The 20,172-nt window shown below is 43.0% G+C and overlaps 1 protein-coding gene across 3 annotated transcripts in view; it reads left to right on the top strand.

The window, feature by feature from the left end:
* The first annotated feature begins 990 nt into the window (after window positions 1-990).
* Window positions 991-20,172, top strand: part of LOC148478216 (membrane-spanning 4-domains subfamily A member 4A-like) — a 68,204-nt gene continuing 49,022 nt past the window's right edge. For 2 of the 3 annotated variants that reach the window (XM_088455791.1, XM_088455789.1), the window contains exons 1-2: window positions 991-1,155; window positions 10,175-10,364. The gene's annotated coding sequence lies outside the window, so the exon portion shown is untranslated. Of the gene's footprint in view, window positions 1,156-2,357; window positions 2,380-10,174; window positions 10,365-20,172 lie in introns of those variants that run through there. The other variant, XM_088455790.1, reaches the window with a different exon arrangement.

The raw sequence follows: 20,172 nt of genomic DNA, 5'->3' as shown, positions 1-20,172 counted from the left end.
CGAACCAGTCAGTGCGGCCGAAAGTTGTTTGTTCGCTAAATAGCGAATGCCTGCTATTTTGAGTGACAGGAGGAGGCGTATGTGGGTGGTAACAGGGGAAGGTGCTTGAAAACGGGGAGTGGAGATCCGAACGCAGGCGTGCTTAAAGGTCAAAACGGGCGTTTTATGGGTGTGCATAATTAATACAGCAGCGTCATTGACCACGTCACTGGGTTATTTTATAGCCAGAACTGCTCGCAAAATTGTGGTAGCAAAAACCAACCACAAGAATAGCGAGCAGTTCATACGCTGGTCGATGTACTCGATTAATCTAATAAATAGCGGACATGACGTAGGATGCGAGTGGCCAGGGGGCATTTTTTTCAAAATTACGTTCGCATGTTTTGTTCGCTCGTTCAGACCTAGAGGCGTGAACAGACCGCAAAGAGCGAACGGTTCATTTGAATAGCCACCCCTATTTTCTGGACGAGCGAGTGCTAATTGCGTCCGGCTCTGAATCAGGCCCTATGTGTAAGGGGCATTACTGTGTGGCATAATGTGTAAGAGGCACTAGTGTGTGGCATAATGTGAATTGTGGGTACTATAGTGTGGCGCACTGTCCCTGTTTACTATATAGGGGGGGCACCAATGCTCTTTCTGGCACAGAGCACCAAAATGTCTAATTAAGGCTCTGCCTGCAGCTAATTGAATTCTCCCCTATGTCTTTTAATCTAGCAATCTTTTGCACCCTGTGTGTGTGTCATTCTTTCCTTTCTTTGGTGTTTTTGTATCTTCATAAATCCCACATCAACAGCTATTGCACTGAATGAGTTAAGTTTTAAAAGTGGTGCAAAAAGATGTGGCATCCCATAGCAACCAATCTGATTGTGTCATGTTGTTTAGAAAATAAAAGCAAGTTGGCTGGTGATTCCTTTTACACCAGTTTTGGCTGTTAACCCCTTCCCACCCTCCCCTTATAAACAGACTTCAGATCACACGGGGAAGGGGATCTCCCCCCACTGTGTTATACTGGCTCCCTGCCCAGGGAAAGTGGGCAGCGGCTCCAGCCAGCTACGTTACAGCACGTTCCAATGGTAAACAGTTAGTTGCTCTTAAACTGAACAGAGACAAAAAGGAGTCCTCCAGCTGCTCTGCAGACTTCCATTACAGAACAAGGTACTAACTAGAGGCCATATGCATCTATGTAACCCTATCTCAGATAACAAAAACAACAGTGATGTTTAGTTTTAGTTTGTGATGTGCGAAGGACAGGATGTAACTTATAACTTTTTTACACCGACCTGAAAATCCCGGGTTGATGCACGTGAACATGCATCAACCCGGGATTTTTGTCAGTGTAAACGGATCCACCTGAGTCCAGGGACTCGGGGGATCCAACTCGGGTAGCTTGCAGGGCTGCAACTGAAAATAGTGATATGTGCTCGAGTAAAAAGCAGCTTATTTATAAAATCAATATGGTGTAATTGGTGAATAAGCACTAATAAATAAATCTAATGTAATTATGTAAAATTAATAATATAGTGTTAAGAAGGTAAATAAATATAAATAAATCTGGTGATATAAAAAATAAATAAAAATAGAGGTAAAACATTCAATCTAATCAGAAATGAAAGATAAAAATCAAAAAACTATAAATAAATAACGCTATGTTAAAAGCAAAACACAATACTAACACTCATGGTACCTGAAAAGAAAAAAAGTTAGCAATGGAGTAACGGTATCTAATGTAATGTAAATAGCTCTCTTTGAGATCGGTGAAGGAGTCCTGGTGGAGCCAGCCGAATGTAGATGTTAAAACCTAACTGTCCCTACCTTACCGCTATAGAAGTCTTCTTAGCAGCAGGCTGGGGAGCAGTGTCGGGTCTCCCGCTATTGGTGCCTTCCTCTTCGCCTGGCCAGACGGCCAATGGTGACGTCACCGGAGCGGGCTGAGACTCAGCGGCGGTGAGTGGCTGCGGGTGGGATCTTTTTTCAGGATCTCCTTTCTGCCTCCAACGTGTTTCATGCGATAAATGCACTTATTCAAGGATGGCTGCCTTCTGGATGTTTGTCCATTTCTGGCCAGGCACGCCGGAGACGCGGAGGACTCCTCAACAATTGTCAAAGAGAGCTATTTACATTAATTACCGTTACTCCATTGCTAACTTTTTTTCTTTTCAGTTATGTTTTAGTCTCAGCAGGTAGCACCTCACATTGTGCTTAGGGTGTGCAATCTAGGGCCCCTGCCCTTATGTATTCTGTACTGAGTGTATGTATGTACACTAGAAGGACAAGACACCTTCTACCTTGTTTAGCACCCCTCCCATCTGTCCCTGGGTATTTTAATTAGCAAGGAGTTTTTGCACTCCAAGACTGCACAAATAATAAGGCACAGTGAGGGTAAGTCCTACTATATATATGCTGTGTGTTTGTCTTAGGACTGGTATTGGGGCGCAGCGGGGATCTCTGGGCTTGCGTGGCTGTACTGTTTCATGTCATCATAAAGTGCACTTTTTCACTTGTTTAGTTTGTTTTTTCTATATGTAGCACTTTATACACTTTTAAATATAACCTCTTGCTTATGTAAGACTTAACACATAGGAGTCTCTTTAACTATCACTTGTAAGCTCGCACCAGTGTGATGCCATGGAGCGGTTTTGTTGGGTTGGCCTGGGGGGTCCCGTGCCCTGTACTGGTTCCATAGGAGTGTTAGGGACCTGCCTGATAGAGGTCACCCGGATGCGGTGGGCAGGCCCATAATTATGGCCATTTTTATGCTAAGAACCTCTTTGATGCATGTTAGCAGCATTATTATTAGGTTTACATAGTTAGAGTGTGCACTTGCATTTTTCTCTTTATTTTTTGTATTACCAGATTTTATTTATTTTTACTTAACTTTTATTAATTTTATATAATTACATTAGATTTATTTATTATTGCTTATTCACCAATTACACCAGCTTGCAGGGTAGGCCACGGGTCACTCCTGTGTCACCCTGCAGTGTAGACGCCATGATCGGGGTCACAATGACCTGGATCGTGTCACAATTTGCCCGATTGGCCAGCTTCAGTGGCTCTTGGAGATGACATCATCTCCAAATGTCCACTGCAGTGCAACGCCGGAAGAGTCGGGTCACTGCAGACCCTGCTCCGATGTGGCCAGCTTCAGTGGCGCTTGGAGAATACATCATCTCCAAGTGTCCACTGCAATGCCGGAAGAGCCGGGTCACTGGAGAGCCAGCTCCGATGTGACCGGTTTCAGTGGCGCTTGGAGATGACATTATCTCCAAGTGACGCTGCAATGCCGGAAGAGCCGGGTCACTGCAGACCCGGCTATGGTGTGTGGCCAGCTTCAGTGGCGCTTGGAGATGACATCATCTCCAAGCGTCCGCAGTAATGCTGGTAGGGCCGGGTCACTGCAGACCTGGCTCCAGTGTGGCTGGCTTTAGCTGCGCTTGGAGATTACATCATCTCCATGCGTCCACTACAGACCCAGCTCTGGTGTGACCGGTGCCAACCCGGGCGTAGCCTGGGTTGGTGGAGCGGTGTAAAAGGTTTCTGTCCCGGGTCTGATCCGTGTTGGAAACGTTTTCCAAATCCCGGGTCTCCCTCTATTGGTGCCTTCCTCTTCGCCGTGTCTCCGGAGTGCCTGGCCAGACGGCCGATGGTGCCATCACCGGAGTGGTTTAGGACTCATCGGGGGTGAGCGGCTGCAGGTGGGATGTTACTCCAGAATCTCCTTTCTGCCTTCAATGCGTTTCATGCGATAAATGCACTTATTCAAGGATGTTTGTCCATTTCTGGCCATGTACGTTGGAGACGCGGATGACTCCTCACCGATTCTCAAAGAGAGCTATTTACATGAAATACCGTTACTCCATTGCTAACTTTTTTTCTTTTCAGGTACCATCAATGTTAGTATTTTGTTTTGCTTTTAACTCACCATGGCGTTATTTATTTATAGTTTTTTGATTTTTATCTTTCATTTCTGTTTAGATTGAATGTTTCACCTCTACTTTTATTTATTTTTTATATTACCAGATTTTATTTATTTTTACTTACCTTCTTAACACTATATTATTAATTTTACATAATTACATTAGATTTATTTATTATCGCTTATTCACCAATTACACCAGCTTGCAGGGTAGGCCACGGGTCGTTCCTGTGTCACCCTCCAGTGTAAACGGCGTGATCCGAGTCGCGAGGACCTGGATTGTGTTGCAATTTGCCTGATTGGCCGGCTTCAGTGTCTGTTGGAGATGACATCATCTCCAAGCATCCACTGCAATGCCGGAAGAGCCAGGTCACTGGAGACTCGGCAGCGGTGTAGCCGGCTGTCACGTCTGAGACTGGAGAAGAGGACGTGGTGGGCCTAAGTTGGGGAAAGAAGCGGAGACGAGGTGCCTGGATGTACGTTCTCCTCATCCACAGGTCTTGAGTGTTGGCGAGACCTGGGAAAAGGTGCGGAGTCTAACCCACAGGATGGTGTTCGCCAGTGACCCCCCCAATTGGGATATGGGCTTAGCTGCACCCCGTGAGCAGGTCGCGGTCCTTTGACCAGTTACCCAAGCCCTGCAGGGATAGAGACACTACACCCGTGGCCCAGCGAGGATATGCCTACTTAGGCACCAAACAGTCCCTTAAAACACTGTATAGAAAAACCTTGACACGAGGATCAAATGTCAATCAGGATTTCAAGTGGGAAGCAACTCACGGTTACTTGAGATGTCACCAGAGATAGAAGGCACACGGGTAGAGGTGGTGTACGTTGTAGCACGGATGTTCACTGGAGACGTAAGGCACACAGGTGGGGATGGTAACACTGCTGCACGGGTATTCACCAGAGACGTATAGGCACACAGGTAAAGGTGGGTACACTGCTGCACGGGTATTCACCAAAGACGTAAAGGCACACAGGTAAAGGTGGTAACACTGCTGCACGGGTATTCACCAGAGATGTATAGGCACACAGATAAAGGTGGTAACACTGCTGCACGCGTATTCACCAGAGACGTATAGGCACACAGGTAAAGGTGGTAACACTGCTGCACGGGTATTCACCAGAGACGTATAGGCACACAGGTAAAGGTGGTAACACTGCTGCTGTACAGGTGAATAGGAACCTGGACCGAGAACTCACTAAAGCACGCTAGGAGACAACCGTTGTTCAGGCAATTTCCCATAACCTGTGGAACAGTTTTATACCCAGGGGAACCCTTAGACAGGTGCACAGCATCAGCTGGAAACGGGCCTATCAGGGAGAAGGGTCCAGTCACATGGGCCGACTGTCATGGCGGCGCCCATGTCCGGATTTGCGATGCCGGACACCAGCCCTCCAGGAAGCCACAGCATGCGGGGAGAATACTCAGCTTCTCCCCCGCCGTCGCGCAGACCGACCGACCACCCAGGATGAGAGGGGAAGCCGGCGGTGCGGTAAGCGGGCGCCGATCCCCGGCTGAGCCCTGACACCGGCTTCAGTGGTGCTTGGAGATGACATTATCTCCAAGTGACCGCTGCAACACCGGAAGAGCAGGGTCACTGCAGACCCGGCTCCAGTGTGGCCGGCTTACTCTCCAAGTGTCCGCTGCAATGCCGGTAGGGCCGGGTCACTGGAGACCCGGCTCCGCTGTGGCCAGCTTCAGTGGCGTTTGAAGATGACATCATCTACAAGTGTCCACTGTAACGCCAGAAGAGTCAGGTCACTGGAGACTCGGCAGCGGTGTAGCCGGCTTCAGTGGTGCTTGGAGATGACATTATCTCCAAGTGTCCGCTGCAACACTGGAAGAGCAGGGTCACTGCAGACCCGGCTCCAGTGTGGCCGGCTTACTCTCCAAGCGTCCGATGCAATGCCGGTAGGGCCGGGTCACTGGAGATGACATCATCTCCAAGGGTCCACTACAGACACGGCTATGGTGTGAACAGTGCCGACCCGGGCATAGCCTGGGTTGGTGGAGCAGTATAAAAGGTTTCTGTCCCGGGTCTGATCCGGGTTGGAAACGTGTTCCAAATCCCGGGTTTCCCTCTATTGGTGCCTTCCTCTTCGCCGTGTATCTGGCGTGCCTGGCCAGACGGCCGATGGTGATGTCACCTTAGCGGTTTGGGACTCAGCGGGGGTGAGCGGCTGCAGGTGGGATGTTACTCCAGGATCTCCTTTCTGCCTCCAATGCGTTTCATGCGATAAACATACTTTTTCAAGGATGGCTGCCTTCTGGATGTTTGCCCATTTCTGGCCGGGCACGCCGGATACGCAGAGGACTCCTCACCGATTCTCAGAGAGAGCTATTTACATTAAATACTGTTACTCCATTGCTAACTTTTTTCTTTTCAGGTGCCATCAGTGTTAGTATTTTGTTTAGCTTTTAACTCACCATAGCGTTATTTATTTATAGTTTTCTATTTTTATCTTTCATTTCTGTTTAGATTGAATGTTTTACCTCTATTTTTATTTATTTTTTATATTACCAGATTTATTTATGTTTTCTTACTTTCTTAACACTATATTATTAATTTTACATAATTACATTAGATTTATTATCGCTTATTCACCAATTACACCAGCTTGCAGGGTAGGCCACGGGTAGTTCCAGTGTCACCCTGTCGTGATCTGTGTCATGAGGACCTGGATTGTGTCGCAATTTGCCCGATTGGCCGGCTTCAGTGTCTGTTGGAGATGATATCATCTCCAAGCGTACACTGCAACACCGGAAGAGCTGGGTCACTGGAGACTCTGCTCCAATGTGGCCGGCTTCATTGGTGCTTGGAGATGACATTATCTCCAAGTGTCCGCTGCAACACCAGAAGAGCCGGGTCACTGCCGACCCGGCTGAGGTGTGGCCGGCTTTATCTCCAAGCGTCCGCTGCAATGCCGGTAGGACCAGGTCACTGGAGACCCGGCTCCAGGGTGGTCAGCTTCACCACCTTGGAAATGACATCATCTACAAGTGTCAACTGCAACGCCGGAAGAGCCGGGTCACGGGGTGGCCAGCTTCAGTGGCGCTTGGGGATGACATCATCTCCAAGCGTCCATTGCATTGATGAAAGCGCCAGGTCACTGCAGACCTGGCTCCAGTGTGACCGGCTTTAGCAGCTCTTGGAGATGACATCATCTCCAAGCATCCACTTCAACGCCGGAAGGGCCGGGTCACTGCAGACCCAGCTCCGGTGTGAACGAAGCCCGGGTCGGTGGAGCAGTGTAAACGGTTTTTGTCCCGGGTCTGATCTGGGTTGGAAACATGTTCCAAATCCTGGGTCAGACCTGGTACTTTGGTGTAAAAGGGGTATAAAAGAAACATGTTGTTTACAGATTTCCTACTGAACATTATAATAACATACTGTAAAATAATTTTTACGATTTTTTTGATTATTGGAGAACCAAGGTATAAGAGCAGCTGGTGGCTTTTTGGAAAGTAAATATTTATTGTTGAATACGCATTCGTCTGGCTTTCACTTCTGAAATTGATTACTTTGTTTTATTTTCCAAATTGTGTTTAATGTAATTGATAATTTGATATAATGTATATTCCATCTGTATAAGTGATAGTTGCTATGTCACATGGTCTATGTGTTAAATTAGTGGATAAACATACACCTTACCGAGTTTTGTATCTCCACTCATCAAATTTCCTTTGGCTAGCAATTCACATTTTGGACCTCATTCAGAGTCGGTCGTAAGCGGCCGCTCGGTTGTACGCCTAACGACCGCAAAACTGAAAAAGGAAGCGATCGCACGGCCGGTCGGTCGTAACCAAAGTGACGCCCATACGTGGACAATGCACCTCCTCTAGCTAACGAGTGATAGCAGCTAGCGATTGAGTCAATCGTCAGTCATTGTCAGTCGCTGTATGTTACTTTTCTTCTGATGGTTGCAGCCGCTTGTGTTGTGTGCAAATTACTCCAAAAATTACCAAAAAACCGCATAGAATAAGCCATCCCCCTGAAATATATTTATTCTTATTATTCGCTAATGTAAACGCAGCTGAATCAATTACATGCCAATTAGCAGTGTTATTAGCAACAGCAAACGATTATTAGCTGCTTGCATTGTGTGGCTCAAAATAGAAACATCACTCCGAACATCAGTAACATTCGATAGTATCGATTGTACTCTGGAGCTTGAGAGAACACGTACCCAACCTTAAGCTGTACGATCAGCCAGGCCTCGAACCTGCTCGCAGAGTGACGTTTTACTACTTCTGGCCTTCTATGTCGGTCGTAGCAGGTAATTTATGTACGCCCCGAAAACGGTGAGGCACGCCTGCGTTTTCAGACCACCACCCCCATCACCACCCACAAACAGCCTTTCATGTCAATCAACTCTCGGAAGCCACTTCCTGCTTGTAAGCCGTACGATCGACAGCATTTTGGATCGCACGGTCTTGTACGCACATGCGCACAACTAACCGTACGCATGCGTGGTTTGGAAACATCGGATGCGTAAGACCGAGCGGCCGCTTACAACCGACTCTGAATGAGGTCCTTTGTGCTGTAGTTTTAAAGATTATTATAATTTATTTATATAATGCATCCAGTTATGCAGCGCCGTACAGAGAATATTTGTCCTTTACACCAGTCCCTGCTCCATTGATATAGAATCTCTGGTCTCAGGGCCTGATTCATTAAGGATCGCAACCGCAACAGCGCTCGCAATTGGCCGATTGTTGCGTACTGCACATGTGTATGCATTGCAGTGTGCGTGCACGAAGGCACCACTGCAATCAAGCAGACCACGCAGAGCCATTGCAAAATGATTGACAGGCAGTGAGTGTTTGGGGGTGGTGACGGGGGTGGGGGTCGGAGGAACGCAGGTGTGTCTGCCCGTTTGACCGCTGTTGCGTGGGCATGCATAAATTAGAAATTGCATACGCAGCCTGAGTACTCTCTGCATGCAACGAGGTTAGCAATTTCTAAGTAAGGTCAGGGCTGCTGTAATTCTGCGTGAGGGGCCGATGGTACTCGATGTTACCGATGTTTATGGAGGTTTGCAAGATATTACGGATGGGGGACAGCGGTAGTGGAAGGCAGTGGGTGTCTCTATGCTGGCAGTGGGACGGCATTGCAATAGCAATCATTAGCATATTTTCGCAGCAGATCTGCGATCGCAATAGCGATCCTTAATGAATCGGACCATCAAGTTCAGTGAGGCAGCAATGCTAACCATGGTGGCACCATACTGCCCCATACCTCCCAACATTTGCTGGGAGGGAGTCGGGACCTCCGCGCGCGTGCCCCCCAAAGGGGGCGTGGCCTAATCGGAAATGGGGCGTGGTCAGATGACACGCCCCCATTTACATCACTAATGGCGCGTGCCCAGCATCTCCGAGATGCTGGGCAGCCCCCGGGCTTCCCCCTGTACTCTCAATAGATGCTGTGCGCATGTGCACAGCGTCTATTCTACCTCTGCATACACGCTGCTCTGCATAGCAGAGCAGCGTGTATGCTTCCCCCAACTTCCCCCCCACCGCTGGACACTGCGGCCTGCGGGCGGGACAGTCCCAGAAAAACGGGACTAGTTGGGAGGTATGCTGCCCATTACGCACTTCTGTTATGAAGATAAGACTCCACCTGGCTTATGATGTGTTGGCTCCCAACAAGAAGTCAGCGTGATCTATGATTCACAGCAATGGTTCCTATATTTGGTACAGGAATTATCATACAGCTATTGCACTGAAATGATTAAATCAATAGGGACATTGATGCACATGCAAAAAAAAAAAAGGAAGTGGATAGATCCCCTTCAGTATTTGTACCCTGACGTCATCAGTTACTGTCCAACATCATTCCCTACTATCCACTTGGACATAGAGGGAGAATACAAACCTGAGGAGAGCTAAGCAAGCCACCGTGTCCAAAGCGTAGCGAGGGAAGCGAACCTGCAAGGGGACACATTTCTTCTTTTGGTGGCCTTAATGGGCATGGAACAGCACTTCCGCCCTCACTTCTCGTCACTTCCAGGTACAAATACTGAAGGGGATCTATACCTTTCCATGCAAAAAGATGCAGTAATCCATATCAACCAATAAGGTTCTGTCATTTTGCTTAGAAAATGAAAGCAATCGTGTGACTGGTTGTATGGATTACAGCCCTTTACAAACATGCCTTGGCTCACGTTCACGTTACTGTTTGTGTTGTTTAGATGTTTTACTAAAAGGCTGAACATGTGCTGCCTGTATAACAACTGTACATTTTCTCATAGGAGCAGCAGGATTTCCCCCCCTTGTTTTATACTGGCTCTGCGCCCAGGGAAAGTGATGGAACAGCGACTCCTCCCAGCCACAGACATTGCAACACGTTCTTTCTGTCTTTGTAAACAGTTTGCTGCTTTCCACTGAGCCAAGACCGAAAGGGAGTTCCAGCTATTCTGCAGACGATCATTACAAAACAAGGTACCATCTGAGTGCAAGAGTTAATGGCCGCTATATAACTGTGTGTCATATAAAAAACAAATAATGTTTAGGTTTGTGATGTCTGAAGGTCAGCACAGGAAGTAACTACAAGAAGCATTTACTTATTCCTACTGAATATGTATCTAAGGGCCGCACCCATTTACAGTTTGTGGGGGGACTTGGGAGAAAGGCACAGGGTGCCTCCTTAGGACATGCCTGGAGTCTATCTTACTGCTTCAGGGGCAGGGTGTGTTAGCACAGGGCACCTCTGAGCACCGCTGCAGCGCTGATTAATCTAATGCAGTGGTTCTCAAACTCTGTCCTCAGGACCCCACACAGTTCACGTTTTGCAGGTCACCTAGCTGGGCACAGGTGTATTCATTACTCACTGACACATTTTAAAAGATCCACAGGTGGAGCTAATTATCTCACTTGTGATGATGTGAGGAGACCTGCAAAACATGCACTGTTTGGGGTCCTGAGGACCGAGTTTGAGAACCTGTGATCTAATGTAATAAGAGGTTTGAAGATATTTTATTAGAGAATCACGGTATAAGAGAAGCATGCAGCCTTTAAAAAAAAAAAAGTTAAATTTATTGTTAATTTGATTGTTAATTGTAACATGAATACACAACTGTATTGTTCACTTTTTAGGTTAATTTGTCAGGATCCATAAGCAAATGCAGGGGGGGTTTCCATCTGCCTGGAAACCCCCCTCCCCTGCACACACCATGACCACAATAAAAATAGTAATATAATAGAATGCCACTAGTGCTGCATGTTCTTCTCAGTATCACAAATCAAATGATTAGCAACACCTGTGGATCTTGTAAAATGTGTCAGCCAGCAATAAATACACCTCTGCACCAACTAGGAGATGTGGAAAACATGCACTATTAGGGGTGCACTGCTATAGACCATCAATAGGGTTAATTATTAATACTGTATAATATACACTATCCAGTACATAATGAGACCAATATGTACATATATGTCCAGGCCAGTGCTAGGTTCTTCTGCTGCTCCCTCAGACTCCCGGACTTGCTCCAATGCTCTGGAATGGTTCCCACATCTGAATAAAAACATTTGGCTCAGGCAGAATGGCCCTACTGCCGCATCTAATGGCATACTATGATTGCTGGTCCTGTATATGCTGGAATTATGCAACTACAATATATTAAAGCTGGTTAAGTGCTAATTATGCCCTCTTCATGGACTAGCCACACTCACTCTAAAATCAAGCATTTGGAAACCCCCCTCTAGAAATCCTGCGTTTGCCACTGAGATCCGGTCTAAAGATCTACAGTAAAAAGGTAGACAATATCTTGATAGACAACAGATGTTAGACAGTTAATAGGTCGACAGGGACAAAAGGTCGCCACACTAAAGGTCAACGTGTAAGAAGGTCGGCAGGTAGTAATGGTCAACATGGTCAAAATGTCAACATGGAAATGGCCGACACAAAAATGATCGGCACTTTTTCGTTTTCTAATCATAATCTTCACTCTAAACATCCCCATTTTTGTGTTGACCATTTTCATGTTGACATTTTGACCATTTGTAGTTGAAAAAATTACACATATTTATAATATGCACATTTCAATCCAAATGATTTTCCTCAGGGGCAAAGACTATATGTGTATATATATATATATTAGGGATGTGCGCCGACCTCTGTGTTTTGGTTTCAGATCTGTATCTCCTCGTGTTTTGGATCTGGATTTGGTTTGGTCAAAACCGTCCCTTGCGTGTTTTGGTGTTGGATCTGGATTTTTTTTTCACAAATTGATAAAAACTGCTAAAATCACGGGATTTGTTTTTTTTTTTGGTTCCTAAAGTATTATTAACCTCAATAATGTTAGTTTCCACTTGTTTCCAGTCAATTTTGACTACCTCACAGCTCACAATATTGTTTTCATCCGGTTTAGGCCCAAAATTTGCACCAAGGTAGCTGGTTGACTAAGCTAAGCGGCAGCAGTGGGCGGCACAAACACGTGGAAGTTCAACTTCCAAAATGGCAAATAATGAAGCATATGTTTTCATTAATCAAGAGGCCTGAGGGAGTTGGAATATGTATGTAGTTGAAGGCAGGGACAGGAAGGGTTGATTGGTAGTAAATTTAATACAATTTTTTGGTTCCGAAGCAAATTTATCAGGGAGGAGGGGAGAGCATGAGTGAACAATATGTCCCATGTTTTGCCCACAAAATTAACTTGGTGGTTCAGAATTTTTTTTTTAATTAAAGGGACATGCAGGAGATGCTGTCTGTGGCCATAAACATTTCTGGACATATTTGGCATTCAGCAACCACATGTCAAAGATTGCAGCAACAGTGGCAGTTCAACTTCCAACTTGGCACATCAGGGAACAAATGTTTTTATTATTCAAGAGGCCTGAGGGAGTTGGAGTATGTATGTAGTTGAAGGAAGGAAAGGAAGATTTGATTAGTAGTAAATTTAATTAAATTTTTTGATTCTGAAGCAAATTTATGAGGGAGGAGGGGAGGGGAGGGGAGGAGGGAAGGCATTTACAAAAAATACTTAAATCATTCACATCAGTCCTTGCACCAGAAGAATCCTTGAGTGCTATGCCTGGTGCTGCTGCTGGGAGTGGGTTTTCATCCCAGAAGGGGACCAGGAAGACTACTAGTAGTACTTTAAAAAACAATTGACTGTTAAACAATCCTTTGCAAGGGGTAGTAAGTATAACAGCAGTCACCCAGTTGCATAGCGAATCACTGACGCCATAACATCTATGCTGGTATTAGATGTGCATCCAATATCCATCAATAATACAGTGGGTTTTAGACAGTTAATTGAGGTACTGTGTCCCCGCTACTAAATCCCATCAAGATCTATCCCAAAAGACCCACTGGTGATGCAGATGAGTAAACACAAAAGCTTTTTGGATGGATGCGCTGCAGATGACATAACAGGGAGGAGATTCCTACATGGTTAAGGTTCCTACCTCTATTTAATCTGGCTTTACAAAGGGTACAGATGACTTGACAATTGTTGTCTGGATTTGGCTAGAAATAATTCCACACATAAGAAGTGGATTTTTTTGTTGTGTATCCAGGCATGACAATGGGCTTTTTCTTATCATGGGCAGTACCTGTTTCTTCCACTGGTGCCTGATTTACACAAACAACATCCTCATCAACAACATCCTTATTATCATCAGCTACTCAAATATCCTGCTCATCCTGGTGCACTTCCACAGAAGCATCCTCAATTTCTATGTCAGCATGTTCACTTGTGCTTACATCATCATAAGAGGCAGAACCACCAGTCATGAATAAAGGCCAAGGCCTTAGCCTTTCCTTGCCACTTCATGTGGTGAATGGCATATTGCCAATTTTGTCTTTCTGCAGCTAACTTTCCCTTTGATGTTTTTTTGTTTACCACTGTAAAAGATTGGTTCTTGATTTTAGATGTCCTGACTTAAGGCCTGTATGCCCTTGGGCATCGGCTTTAATAGATGATGTAGATGGACTAGTATCATCATGACTGGTGGCACTGGCAGCAGCTCCAGCACTAGTATGTGGCTCAAGTTCTCCTCTCAACTCATCGTTCTCTATATCAACAAACACGAATGAAGTGCGATACAGCACACTTGTCAATTTGTACCAATTTTAAATATTACACTGCGGTATCAATGACCTACAGTGTTACAATATTTTTTAATGAATAAGAAAATAACACACTGCGATATCACTTACAGTGTCACTAGATTATTTATGAATAAAAAAAGAATAATACACTGCGCGGCCACTTTCAGTGATGTCATTATGTTTTATATGTAGCGCATGTTATTTAGCACTTTGTCATGGTCTTATAGTCGGTGTGTAGACTAATAATTTATTCACGGTTGAGGAAAGAAGTGTAAAGTTGAATATTAGACTGCACTACCACTTACAGAGTCACAAGATTTTTTATGAGTAAAACACTGCGCTACCACTTAGTGTCACAAGATTTTTTATGAATAAGAGTAACACACTGCACTATGACTTATAGTGTCACAATACCAGGACAATAAACTGAGATCTGGCCAGCAGTGTCACCAAACAATAATAGCGCAGCTAAGTTGCTAACGCACACACAAAAAAAGCACTTTTATTTTTTTTTACACTGGGGAAGAGCACCCCTGCATGAGGCAACACTGTATCACCGAACAGCGCAGCTAAGTCGCACACACACAAAAAAATATATATATATATTTTTTTTTTTTGGTGATTGATAATTGATATTAATTTCATTTCACTTTTATTTTTTTTACACTGGGGAAGAGAACCCCTGAATGATACAGCAGCCCCTTGATGAACAACACAGACAGCACCACTTTTTTTATGGACAACCAGGCATCCCTGCCGAGTGCGGACAGGCCACCTGCAGAGTCACAAATATGTGGACGATAAACTGCAGCAGTGTCACCATACAATAATGGCGCAGCTAAGTTGCTAACACATACACACAAATAAAAATAAAAAAGAAAGAAAAAAAGTAGTTTTATTTTTTTTTACACTGGGGAAGAGCACCCCTGAATGAGGCAACACTGCGTCAGTGTCACCGAACAGCGCAGCTAAGTTGCTAACGCACACACACAAAAAAAGTACTTTTATTTTTTTTAACACTGGGGAAGAGCACCCCTAATTCACAGACACCACAGACAACACAGCACCCCATTATGGACTGCAGCCCTAGCCTGATGGAGAGGACAACAACACAGCAGCAGCCACAGTTAACTGATAGGACAAGTGACACAGCAGCTGCACCACCCACTGAAGGAAGCCCCCTTTTATATACTGCAGCCTCAGCCCCTTTATGGACAACATAGCAGCAGCCTTCAACCCAAGACATCAACTAGACACACACACTGAGTGACTGACAGCGATTGACTACATGTCTGCTAGCTTCTTTCTCCACAGCCGGAGTGAAAATGGTGCAGATCGCAGGGACCTTTATATAATCCAAAACCTGCGAGAATCCGACAGTGTGAGGATAACGTTTTGCCTCCTTTTGAGATCCGAGTCACGAGGGAAACCTCGATCTGCGTTCAGATCTCGGTCCGGATCTCAAAGTTTGGGTGGTGTATATATACATACATATACAGTGCTGTTCAAAAGTTTTAGGCAGGTGTGGGAAAGTGCTGCAAAGTAAGAATGCCTTCAAAAATAGAAGTGTTAATAGTCTATTTTTATCAATTAACAAAATGCAAAGTGAATGAGCAGAAGAAAAATCTAAATCTAATTATTATTTGGTCTGACCACCCTTTGCCTTCAAAACAGCATCAATTCTTCAATTCTTCTAGGTACACTTGCACACAGTTTTTAAAGCAACTCGGCGGGGAGGTTGTTCCAAACATCTTGGAGAACTAAAGAAAAAAGAAGAAAAAATAAATGTATTTTTGGTTGGCGCACTGTAAATATTCTATTTAAAATATAACTTTTATTTATTAATATTAAAAGTTTCTAAGGCCTCACCAGTGAAATATATATGTAACAATTTATTATTCTAATTATTGAAGCAACCTTGTCAAGTGAAACAAAAAATATACGCAAAATAAGAACAGATAAATATTAAAAACACACTGATTCACTATGTGCAATGTATATAAATGGAGAAATTATCATCAATGAGCAAGAGATATGAGCTCTATTAACTATACTCCTCTGAGGGTGAAGGTCCATCTAACCAGCTCAATCAGGATAAAAGCAGGCATTTTTTAGGTAGCACCCTACAGGAGACGAGATCTCTTAAGACTAGAAGGTCTTAGAGATCTAAGATGGTCTAAGACTAGAAGGGGCAAGGGGAGGAGGAAGAAGGAAGAGAGACGCGTGTGATTGGAGGGAAGAACCAAGGGACCAACGCTGCTACAGAAAGTAAATGATGACAACTTAAGAATTATTAATCTTACAGAAGAACATCTTACCATCGATCAAACCTCCCTTCTAAGTAAAGGACTCTCTTTTTCACCTACCAAGAGACCAGATAGATTCACATGAGAAAAAGATCTTCATCTTTTTGCGAGAAAGGTCTTGCTAAATAAATTTTTCAGCACATTAATGGATTCACAACTTATACGGACTGGTGATATATCTGAGTCATCCCTCTCTACAGAAGATCAGCTTATTGTACAAATCCTGGAGGAGTTGGAAGATCAAAATAACAACAGTACTGTAGACAGATTATTACCATTTGATGCTTCCAAAATCAAACGTAAGTCTGTCTTTCCCGATTTTAAGATTTGCCCCCCCGTGAAAACTTTTGTGGATCCTGTGTCCAAAGACCTGGATAAAGTATTTAGGGATCAAAATACATATAGATCCTATGATGACAATCTATCGGAAGGAGAAAGACAGGACCTCCATCAGATCTCTCAATGGGACGATATAAAAATTAAACCCTCTGATAAAGGGGGCAATATTGTCCTATGGCCACGTCATATGTATCAGGAGGAATTGAACAGACAATTAGAAGATCAAAAATGCTACATGCTGTTAAGATATAATCATACCATAGATTTTCAAAACATCTATAGTAACATGATTACGTCAGCATTTTCGAATGGCATCATCAGTAAAAAGGACTTTGAATTTTTGAAAGTGGAGATCCCTAGAGTACCAACATTATACTTACTCCCTAAAATTCATAAAAATTTAAATATCCCACCAGGGAGGCCTATTGTCTCGGGAGTTGGGAGTTTATCTGAAAAAGCGAGTGTATTCATTGATCAATACTTGCATCACTTTTTTTACGTTACCTTCATATGTAAAAGATACAACAGATGTCTTAACTAAATTGCATGATATTACTGTCAACCCTGGAACATGGTTGGCAACGTACGACATTGAAAGTCTTTATACAAGTATTGACCATGATAAGGGTATAGCTGAAGTTAAGTATTAGAAATGAATAGACATCATGAGATGAATACATTCCTCCTATCATTACTGAGATGCATATTAACTAAGAACTCCTTTACTTGTAATAACAAATTCTACCTCCAGGTATGAGGCACAGCAATGGGGACTGCATGTGCCCCCACATATGTAGGCCTCTACCTGGGTTGGTGGGAGAAGGAATACGTATTCAAAGAGAACTACGAAAAATACCCTTTTCTACTTACGCTAAATCAATGACGTGTTGATATTGTGGGAGGGAGAAAAGGATCTCTTAGAAGAATTTGTATCTATTCTTAACAACAATAACCTAAATTTGAAACTCATGGGAGCTGCAAGTCAAATACAATTGATTTCCTGGACCTTACGATTAAGACAGATGACAATGGTCAAATTAAAACTGACATCTACAGGAAAAAAAAATGGCAACTAATAGCATTTTGCATGCAGATAGTGCCCACTTACCAGCCACAATCAGAAGTATCCCCAAAGGGGAACTTTTATGAACTGAGAGGAATTGCTCAGAGGCAGCCACTTATAAGGAACGTGAATATCAATTTAGTGAAAGACTTAAAATGAGAGGTTATAGCAATAGACTTCTCAAAACAGCCAAATGGAAAGTGAAGTCATATTCGAGAGATTCCTTATTAACAGCCAAAACTAAAACTCCACAAGATGACCCGATGAGATTCATTAGTACTTATAATAACCAATGGAAAGACATGAATATTATTTTACAAAACATTGGCCAGTCCTCCTAACAGATAATGATCTACCCAGCATACTACCAACAAAAGTCAATATTAGTTGGAGAAGATCCCAGAATCTGAGGGATCACCTTGTTCATAGTCATTTTGTCTCACCTAAAAAAGGTACTTTCCCCATCAAGAGATCATGTAATTGTAAAGCTTGCCAATATATGGTATCAAGAACTTTCTTTTTTGACAAGTATGGTAAAAATTGGAACATCTATGAATATATCAACTGCAGCACAGTGGGAGTAGTGTACCAACTGGAATGCCCTTGTGGCTTACGCTACATAGGGAAAATGAAGAGACTAAAAGGGAGAGTACTAGAGCATGTAGGTAATATTAAACATGCGAAACAGGACAAATTGAAATTCAAAACCTTGACCTCAGTGGCCAGTCATTTTTTGCGATTCCATGATGGTAATCCCAAGGGTTTGAAAGCCTTCGGAATGAAACACATCAAAGTGGACATTAGAGGTAAAAATCTCGACCTGGAATTGTTAAAATTTTAATTGAAATTGATCTTTCTTCTTAATACTCTGCATCCTGGCGGTTTGAATGAATACAACAGCTATTCCTCTTCCTATAGGACCATCAGGGTTTACTCTATTGAATCAGGAATTTGGTCATGGAAGGCCTATTGACATTTATTTTAAGAATTAACAACACCAGATGCTGCAATCTATGAAATTATCATCTATCATGAATTTTTGTTTAAACCTCTTATAGAACTTGTTATGGAATATCATTATTATATCAACTTATGGTAATTTGTAAATACATACTAAACTTACGGGCATTTTATATTTTATAAGAAGTATTATTACATATAGAATACCATTAGCCATTTGGAATCTCCCTCTCCCTCTCCCTCTCTCCCTCTCCCTCTCCCTTAGTATAATAGGGTGTCAGCTAAGCCCAATGTGAAAGGACTTTTGGAGTAGCCCTTAGTAGTGAAATGTTATAAGTGTATTAGGTGATGAGCAATTGATGTATATTAGTGCAATAATTTATAAAATGTGCAATTCAACCAACAAAACATAATACACAGAGTGTATATAGATGGAAAAATATAATCACAATTTAATAATAAAATACATACACAAAACATACATGTAAATAGATACTTCTTAAGTAAGCACGAAGTGTTCTGATAAATTAATTATCCACAATGTGCAAAAAGTGCTTATAAATATTTAAAAAATGCTAAACACAATTCAACCGTTTAAAAGCGAGTAGAATTCATATATTTATATATTTAAAAAATCCAGTATCACAGAGGAATCAATAAATAAAAACAAGTAGAAAAACTCATTAAAAAGTTCCAAACTTGTTCTTTTAAAAAATAAGAAGTTTGAGTGAAATATAATGCTTATCTGTAATAGTTCATTTCAGGCAACGTCAGTCACTCATCACCTAATACACATAACATATATATATATATTCGAGAATAGATACTGTACATCAGATTATAGTTATATATACTGAATAAAATCATGCTATCTTATCTGTATACACATTATTTAGTTGTTTAATATTGGAATAACAAGATATTAATATATTACCAATCTATAACTATTATACAGATACACTGTTTAAGGATTCAATTGGATTTCAATCATATAGATGATATATTTATTTATTATATGTAATCACGATAGTGTTTCTGTGATACTTTCCTTTCCCCTTTGAATACTAATTAATGTATTCTATAATATGATTTTTTTATTTATACAGTTGTGTGTGTGTGTGTGTGTGTATATGTATATGTGTGTATATATATATATATATATATATATATATATATATATATATAATATATTGTGACACAGTCAGATTAGGAGGTCCCTCTCCTGGGTAGGGGACTCCTTCCTTACACACACGGCAGCCGGGAAACAGTACGCCAGACTGGATTCGAGTACAAGCTGGTCGGCGCCAGTCTTTATTGTACAATGTCAGAAATAACATAAAGAAAACATAAACATAAATCCTAGCCCTGTCGGGGCACTAACTTCACAGGTGGTTCCCTCACTACCAGAACCTGGCAAGGCCTAATGCCCTCACCAGCAACAAAGGCACAGCACAACACTCACAGGATAGGTTTTCCCAGTGTCTCTGAGCAAACTCCCTGTTTGCTCTCCCAGGTGAGACACTCAGC

The sequence above is a fragment of the Taudactylus pleione genome, unplaced genomic scaffold (assembly GCF_031769625.1).
Source record: "Taudactylus pleione unplaced genomic scaffold, aTauple2 ptg000671l, whole genome shotgun sequence".
NCBI lineage: Eukaryota > Metazoa > Chordata > Amphibia > Anura > Myobatrachidae > Taudactylus > Taudactylus pleione.
The sequence above is the reverse complement of the archived record's forward strand: the minus strand, read 5'-3'. Positions and strand labels throughout refer to the sequence as shown.